Below are 9,057 nucleotides of genomic sequence, written 5' to 3'. Positions count from 1 at the left end.
TAAGTTTAGGCGCATGTAAAAGAATGTGTAGACGTGCCCTGTGTGAAATACTTCAGATGCAGAACACAGTCCAGAAAGAAGCATACAAAAGCAATACCTTCTGAAGGGCATATTGAAAGTACATAATCTAGTGCTATTTTTTTCTAGGGAAACTTGCCAAAACCCAGAAGAGGCATCCAAAGTAGAGAAATATTTAGCTTCTGCCATGTTACCTTTTCCCTGGTGGGAATGGGAAAATGCTCCCTTTTGATGTACCTGTTTATTTTCTTAGGATCCGGACACAACCTCAAGGATCTATCTTTTTTTTCTATTATGACCATGTTGGCTAATCTGTCTAATTCCTTTTCCAGTTTCTCCCTTAGTACAAGGGGAACATTTCTTGGAGCATGTATGGTTCTCGGCTTGATGAAGAGATGGGATCCGCTTGATGAAGAGAGGGAAGAGTGTCTTCATAGACAGGCTTGCTAACCTGGTGAGGAGGGCTTTAAACTAGGTTCACTAGGGGATGGAAACCAAAGCCCTGAGGCAAGTGGGGAAGCAGGAGACCTGGAGGAAGAGCAAGCAGGAGGGGGCAAAAGGCTTTCATACTTCCTAAGCAATCAGGGCAATCAACTAGTTACCTCAGGCGTACAGAACTGCATGGAGCCTGCGAAACAAGCAAGAAGAATTGGAAGTCCTTGCACCGTAATGGAACTTTGACATGATTGGAATAACAGAGACATGCTGGGAGCTCGCATGACCAGAGCACTGTTATGGATGGGTACAAACTGTTCAGGAAGGACAGGCAGGGGAGAAGAATAGGAGGAGTTGCATTTTATGTAAAGAGCCATGTGATTGCTCACAGCTCCAGGATAAAGCTGGAAAAGATTTATCTTATACTGCACATTGTTGTCCTTTGAACAGCATTTGGGGTTGTTTTCAATAGGAAGAGTAACTGCTGACAAAAAGCTGGGTTTTTTGATGCAATCCTATTTATTTATCAAATAATGTTCAAAGTGTCCTGCTTCATTAGACACAGGAGAACAACACCCCCCATAAAATGATCAGTATTTTACTATTAAGATAGTAGATAAGTTGGTGAAAATCTATTTGAATTAAAAAAGAAAATTTAACAATGCTCTTTTTAACAGAAAGCGTTCCACTTTTATTATATTGGGATAGTAGGAGATAAAGAAAATTAACCAGGTGTATATCTTGATGATCTGCAGCCCTGAAATGTAGCGGTTTCTAAGAGGCCCCCATGTCATAAACCAAGTTAAAACCTTTTGTAATTGCTGAAGTCCTCCATAATGTTTTCAAAAAGGCTTGTTGAGAGTGTCTGGGTTAGGGTCAGAGGGGAGAACAATAAGGTTGATGTCATGCTGGGGGGTCTGCTATAGACCACCAGACCAGGAGGAAGTGGTAGACGAGGCTTTCTTCAAACAGCTAGCAAAAGTTTCCCAATCACAGGCCATGGTCCTTATGGGTGACTTCTATTACCCTGACATCTGCTGGGAGGGCAATACTGCAGTGCACAGGTAATACTGCAGTGCATGGGCAATACTGCAGTGCACAGGCAATCCAGAAAGTTTTGGGAGAGTGTTGGGGACAACTTCCTGGTGAAAGTGCTGGAGCAGCCAACTAGGGGCCATGCTGTTCTTTACCTGCTGCTCACCTACAGGGAAGAATTGGTGGGGAAAGTAGTAGTGGTTGGCAACTTGGGCAGCAGTGACCACAAAACGATTGACTTTAGGATCCTGAGAAAAGGAAGGATGGAGAGCAGCAGAGTAAGGACCCTGGACTTCAGAAAAACAGACTTCAACTTGCTCAGGGAACTCATGGGCAGGATCCCCTTGGAAGCCAGACTGAGGAGCAGAGGAGTCCAGGAGAGCTGGCTGCACTAGGGCTGTGCAAAGCTTTGGGTCATGATTCGGAGATGATTCAGATGATTTGGAGGCTGAATATATGAATCTGAATCAAATTGGTGGAAGCTTTAGGCTTTCTGAATTGATTAGGAGCTTCTGAATCACTTTGGAAAAGATTCGGAGCCAATTCGGCGATTCAGCCATAGAGTATAATGGATAATCAATACAATATTTATAACTTTGTTGTTTTTTTGCCTGATTTGGATTAAACTTGCAGGAGTGCTAGCTGCTGCTGAGAGCATGAAGTCTATCAAGCTTGAAGAAGATCAGTTTAGGGTTTTGGGGGGAACTGCACCCCAAATTCCTGAAAGCAAAACTCATGTCACATGTAACTGTTACATCATGGGGGGGGTGAAACTGCAGGAATAGTAGCCCCTGATAAGGCCACAAAGCCTGCCAAGTTTCAAGAAGATCATTGCAGGGGTTTGGGAGGAACTTCACCCCAAATTCCTGAAAGCAAAACTCATGTTGCGTGTATTTGTTACACCACAGGGGCATAAAAACTACAGGGGTGGCAGCCCCTGGTGAGGCCACAAAGCCTGCCAAGTTTCAAGAAGATCAGTGCAGGGGTTTGGGGGGGAACTGCACCTCAAGCTGCAGACAAGTAAAACTCATGACAGGTGCTTTGGCAACTGACTGTGTCCATCTTGGGGCAGTTGATTGTCTGTATTAATTCTTTCCTCTTCTTAGTCTGTGTTTTTGTAAGTGTTAATTGTTGCTAATTAGCTGGCTACATTAGCTAGCTACTGTGTATTGAGCTAGTCCCTGAGTGAATCATGATTGATTGGTAACTGGTAACACAGTAGCTTAGCAGCCAGGCCTGCAGTAGTGCCATGCCCCCACCCCAAGACACAGTCAGTTGCACAAGCACCCATGTCACAAGTTTTGTCTGTCAGCCCCAGAACCCTGAAGCCCTGCACCTATCTCCTCAACAGCTGGCAGGCTTTGTGAAACTTGGTAGGCTTCATGTTCTCAGAGAAGGCTACCACCCCTGCAAGTTTCATCCAAATTAGGCAAAAAACAACAAAGTTATAGATATTTCATTGCTTCCCCGTTATACCTTATGGCCGGATCTCTCCGGCGGCTCCAAAGCTTCAGAGCCACTTCAGCCAGATCAAAGCAGAAACCTGGTCTGGAGCTCCGGATCGGATCCCTGGCATCCAAGGCAGCTGGATCCAAACCCAGATCGAATAACTGCCTACTTGCACAGGCCTACTTTAAGAAAGCCTTACTGAGAATGCAGTAACATACCATCCTGATGCACAGAAAAACTAGCAAATATGGAAGAAGACCAGCTAGGCTTAGCAGGGAACTCTTTAGTAAACTAAATCACAAAAATGAAGCTTATAAGAGGTGGAAACTTGGATAAATAGGAAAGAATATAAAAACAGTGCTTGGGCATGTGGGGATGAAGTCAGGAAGGCCCAAACTCAATAGAAGTTGCAGCCAATGTTCCCTCTAAGGAGCACCAGTCTGTGAGCGCCGCCTTGATCCGTGAGCGCACCGCCTCAGTCTGGCGTGGGACACTTACCGAAGGAGGTTGGGGGCCAGCGGCTGGGGTCCAGGGCCAGGGGCCGGAGGCTGGAGCTGGGAGCCAGGGACCAGAGGCTGGAGCTGGGAGCTGCGGGCCAGGGGCAGAAGCTGGGGGCCAGGGGCTGGGAGCCGGCGGGGATCGGTGGCTGGAAGCTGGGGCCAGAGGCTGGGGCTGGGAGTCAGGGACTGGGACCGGGGGCCAGAGGCAAGGGGCTGGAGCTGGGAGCCAGGGGCCAGTGGCTGGGGCCACAGGCTGGAGGTTGGGGCCAGGGACTGGAGCTGGGGGCCAGGGGCTGGAGTGGGGAGACAGTGGCTGGAGGCTGGGGATGGAGGCCAGGGGATGGAGTTGGGGCCAGGGGATGGAGGCTGGGGCTAGAGGCCAGGGCCTGGAGCCAGGGGCCAGGGCCTGGAGCAGGGAGACAGCGGCTGGAGGCTAGGGCCAGGGGATAGAGCCAGAGCCTGGTGCAGGCTCCGCCAGCTCTGGGGAAGTGCTCCACTTCCCCACAACGGGAGGAGCCACTGCCTGCCCTGAGTGAGGTCATCTCCAGAACACTGCAGGACATGCCCCCAGAGGCCATGCCAGGGAGTGGAGCAGTGTCCTGGAGCCAGCGCAGCCTGACTTAGGGCTGGCAGTGGCTCCTCCCTGAGGTGAGGCAAGGCAAGGACGGAGGCTGGGGCGGGCAGCTGGCGCAGGCTCCTGGCTCCAGGGAAGTGCTCCACTCCCCAGCCCTGAAGCGGAGGAGTAGAGCACTTCCCCAGAGCCGGCAGAGCCTGCACCAGGCTCTGGCTCCAGCTTCTCCTGGTGCGGCTGTGAAAAGGCTGTGCATAGCTGCACTTCTGGTTGTGCACGGCCACACACGCGTACGCCTTAGAGGGAACCTTGGTTGCAGCTAGTAAGAGATGTGAAGGGGAACAAGAAGGGTTTCTACAACTATGTTGGTAGCAAGAGAAGGATCAGGGAAAGTGTGGGTACCTTATTGAATGGGGGTGGCAACCTTGTGACAGAGGTTGCAGAAAAGGCTGAAGTGCTCAATGACTTTTTTGCCTCCATCTTCACAACTCCCAGATTATTGCACCGGACTGCACAGTTTGGGGAGGAGGTGAGCCCTAGGTGGTGAAAAAACAGGTTAGGGACTACCTAGAAAAGCTGGATGTGTATAAGTCCGTGGGGCCAGATGGGATGCTCCTGCTCCTTTCTGTAGCCTCCTGCAAAGTGATTGAATCTTCTACATTTGTTGCAGCACTTATCAAATCCAGGGCATTGCATGGGTTTGTGGTAACCACCACAGCATCTGCAGCTGACCACAGTTTCCTCAAGCAATTCTCTTTGGCATCCACTTGCTTGCTTCATAGTGAGGTCCTCCTTTTTGTATTGTTTGTATGTTTTCTTAGGTTTTTGCAGTCTTGTAATCCTGTCTAGTTCAGCTGGCTCTGCTTTTTCCTCCAGCTTCTGCAGTCTGGCATTTGTTATCTCAGCCGTTTGGCACATTCTAACTACCTTTTCCAAATGAAGCTCAGGCTCCTTTAGCAGTCTTTTCCTAAGGCTTGTATCCCTTATACCCAATAGAATCATAGAATGTTAGGGTTGGACGGGACCTCAGGAGGTTATCTAGTCCAACTCCTTCCTGAAAACCAGACCATCCCCAACTAGATCATCCCAACCAAAGTTATGTCTAGCTGGGTTTTGAAATCCCCCAAGGATGGAGCTTCCACCACTTCTCTGGGTAACTTGTTCCAGTGGCTTACTACTCCCTAGTGAGAAAATTCTTCCAATATTTTTTGGTCTCTGATAATGGATTCTTTTAGATCTCCAAAGTTGCATGTCTGGCTCTTTGACAAACTCCTCTGAAGTCTCATTATTTCTGCTGTCTCATGTGGAAATTATACTGTTCAAAGATTTCATTTTGTTTGGGTATACAATATTTCTCAAACTTTTTTTTTAATTACTGTGCCATAACTTTTCTGTTCTGCTTCTGACAGTTGTAGGCTATTATAAAGAGACAGAGCTTCTGGGCCTGCTATATTTAAAAAAAAAGCTACCTTGAGTTAATCTTTCTTCTCTGTAGCTCTGCTGGCCATCATATATTTGGTAAAGCTCTGCTTAAATTTCCTCCAGTTTTCTGCTGCATTTCTGGACAGCTTTAACTCTTTTGAAATTTTTAGTTGCTCCTTTTTTTTTCCACTTTCTTCGTACCCCACTCCTCATACCATGTGTAGTTCTTAAAAGACCAAGGAGTTAAGATTATAGAACCATCAAGCTTGTTTATTCAGAGTCAGATTCTGCCTCCTGTTCTGCTGTTCCCTCCCGCAATCCCCATGCCAAGGTAACAACCTATACATAACACTCTTAAAGACATCCACACACCTGCCAGCCCCCAAGCTAGCACCCAAGAGGAGTCTGGAGCTCCCCCTGGCTGCTGCAGAGGGCCAGAGCAGGTTTGAGACAGTCTTACAGCAAGCTGCTCCCAACAGGAGCATATTTGCTTCCAATAAGGAGCACATGTAGACGTGCTCCCCAGGAAGGTTTACTAGGTTTACTGCACAGAATTTTACTGTGCAGCAAGCCTGTGTAGCATTCATTGAACATGTAGACAGACCCAGCTAGTTCTCTGAAAAATTAGTGCTAAACCCTGAAGTCAAGGAGCTAAATTAAATTTGGCCTCTTGATGCCAGAGGAATTGAATTGCTATTTCATGGTTAAACCCTGTATATTTCAAATGTCCAGTTACTCCATCAGGTTTGCATACACTACTTGCATTGACTTCATTGGGAATTGCTCACATGCAACTAACAGAATAATTAGGCCCCTGAAAATTTCAACTTGTGTCCCCAAGCATAGCTACTGTATTTTTAACTGATTCAGAAAGACATATATCTGTGACCCCAGACCAATGACTGAGAGCAGACATTAGCACCCAGAAAGCTAGTACTATCTGTTCCACATGGGATATACATCAATCTATAACCTGCACAGCCTGTATTTAAAATACAAACTTCGATATAGCACGAGGTAAGTATTTCTGTTACCATGACACTGAGCAAGAAGGTAAACATTACTCTCCCTAGAAAATGAAATACAAGGTAACAGAACATTTTAGCAAGTCTAATGACAGAACTCAGAGCCATAATAACAGGATATAGAAGACAAATGAAAAGACTCATTTTGAAACTCTGAAATGAAAAAGAAAATATTGAAATATTTTGCATACAGAAGAAAAGAGATTTCACATACTCTGTCTGAAAGTGACAGAAACAATGTGTTTCTCAGAGGCTGGTTTTTATATCTGAATTCACAGTCTGTGGGATAGAGTTGAACAAGAAGCTCCGTAGATAATTTCTACAAATATTCCAATTAGAAATCAGATTATTTCTCAAAATACAGGAAGAAATAATCCAAATACCACAGACATGTAGAGGAGTTATTATTTACTATTAGCAAAATGTTATTATTGGAACGCTCATGAAAAATAATTTAATTTTTTCATACCAGATATAGCTACACCTTTTAAATCTAGTATTTTCAAACTGGGCTTACTTAGGCACACATATAATATAATGCAACCAATTATACAAACAATAAATAAAACCTTCAAGCAAAATATAAAAGGTCTATGACCATATGTGATCAAAATTATATAAATGCATGCAGTTCAGTGCAAAGAAAACAAGCCAATAACAAAAGGTAAACTGAATTAATGACAACATTCAGGCTAAGCATTCCAGGATCAATCTGTCACAATCTCTTCTGTAAAAGTAGATGAGATCAAGTTATTGATTTGAGACTAGAGGGATTCTAATTCTGGTTCCAGCTCCCATACTTCAGGCTCAATTTGTTACTAGTTTTAAATAACTTCTAGTGATAATTTAGTAGGAGTCCTGGTGTTCGACATATACAAGGAATAAATTAGATTTTAGGCCTTGAAGTGCTTAACTGCATCTTTATGTGGGATAGTAATTAGCAGAGGTGTAACAACATGGCCAAGCACCCACAGCAGCTGCCACAAACAGGGGAAGCAGCAACTTCCAGTTGCAGATGCTGCCTGACTGCGATAATGCAGCTGCAGCAGCAGTGGTTTTTTCCTGCAACCCCTATGCCTTGGGCAGCTGCCCAGCCACCGCACCCTAGTTACACCACTGAGTAATTAGACCCTGACTCAGTTAGGTACTTAAGCATGTGCATAACTTCACAAATGTGATCTTGTTAAATCAGGGCCTTAAGCATGTGTCTAACACAAAGCCTGCGTATTTAAGTCCCACTGTCTACAGTGAAGCAAGTAGTTAAAGCCCCGAAAAGGGATGCTTTCCTAAATCAAAGGCTTAGAACAGACTACCTTGCAGCCCTAAACCTATGATTACTAACCCCTCACTTGTTACCTTACATTCAGCAAAGATTTAAAAGCTTCTTTGGATCCATTCAGGAAGAGCCTCCCTGGAGCAGACAAAAGTCAGAGACATTCTTTTTTAAGAGTCCTGTTCCCCTTCACCCAGCATTGTGGCCAATTCAACCAAACAAAATCTTGTGACCCCACAAGTGGAGGTTATTTACTGATCTTAATAGAGTTGTCCACCTTAATGCTGAATGACTGAAATACATCTTTAACTGAGCCAGGATCTTAGACTGGACTGCCATTTTGATGTTCTCATCAGGGAAATGATGCTGTAAACACCCATACTTGATTCACACACATGGTCTCTTGGTTGCCTACAGTTAGACCCATCTGTTCGGATGGCATCCTGCCCACCCAAGTTGCACATGGGAATACATGCTGGGCAACGATTGGATTAGGTAAGTGTTTCTCAAACTGGGTCGGTGTCGACTTCCTTTTGGGAACGCCCAAGAGAAAAAGAAACATTTTTTTTAATGGATTGTTTTCATTTATTGCTATACTATTGATACATGGGTTTGCTGATTCCTGGAAATCTATGACCCTGCAGGAAATTAAATCAGAGTTTTTGCTTCATCCTGTTTTTTATATGTATTTTACCACTCCCCATCTATTTTAGATGCAGGTTTTGGTTTTCACCTTTCCCTTTGTAAAAGGCTTTCCACAAGGGAAAGCCTGACTATCATGCCATATTAGAAGTAAGATACTGTGCAGTGTTTGAGAGATCCTACTGTAAACGATGATTCTGCATGGTACTACAAGCATCATCTCATCTACAGAAAAATACCTGCTTTGGAAAGCGTTGTCACCATCTGATAATTAAACTAACTGCTCTGGTTGAAACCTACTTATTATTGTCCAAATATCTTTGATTGCCCAGACATTTAGTCTTACTAAAATCCACAGCACAAATTTTGGGGAAAACAGTGGCAGGCAACATTCATGTCCCCAAATGAGTACAGCTGCACAAATACAGCTCAAAATAATTCAATAAATATCCCTTCGTCTCCCCCCCCCAACCTTTTGTGTGTGAGTCATCATTGGCCCCTTAATTTTATAACTCAAAATTTGAAACAAAATAATTTCCAAACCCAGGCTTTCAATTCCTGTAAGCCAAAGAACTTTGTTATAGTGAGGTGTATTAGACAGTGTCCAGTGAAACTACTGTCCGTCGTAATGCTGTTTATTGAAATTGGGGAAAAGGAAGGAAACTGTGGCACCCCTTTCTCATTCAG

Source organism: Crocodylus porosus, unplaced genomic scaffold (genome assembly GCF_001723895.1).
Source record: "Crocodylus porosus isolate Cpor-Errol unplaced genomic scaffold, CroPor_comp1, whole genome shotgun sequence".
Lineage (NCBI taxonomy): Eukaryota > Metazoa > Chordata > Crocodylia > Crocodylidae > Crocodylus > Crocodylus porosus.
This window is presented reverse-complemented; position numbering follows the sequence as displayed.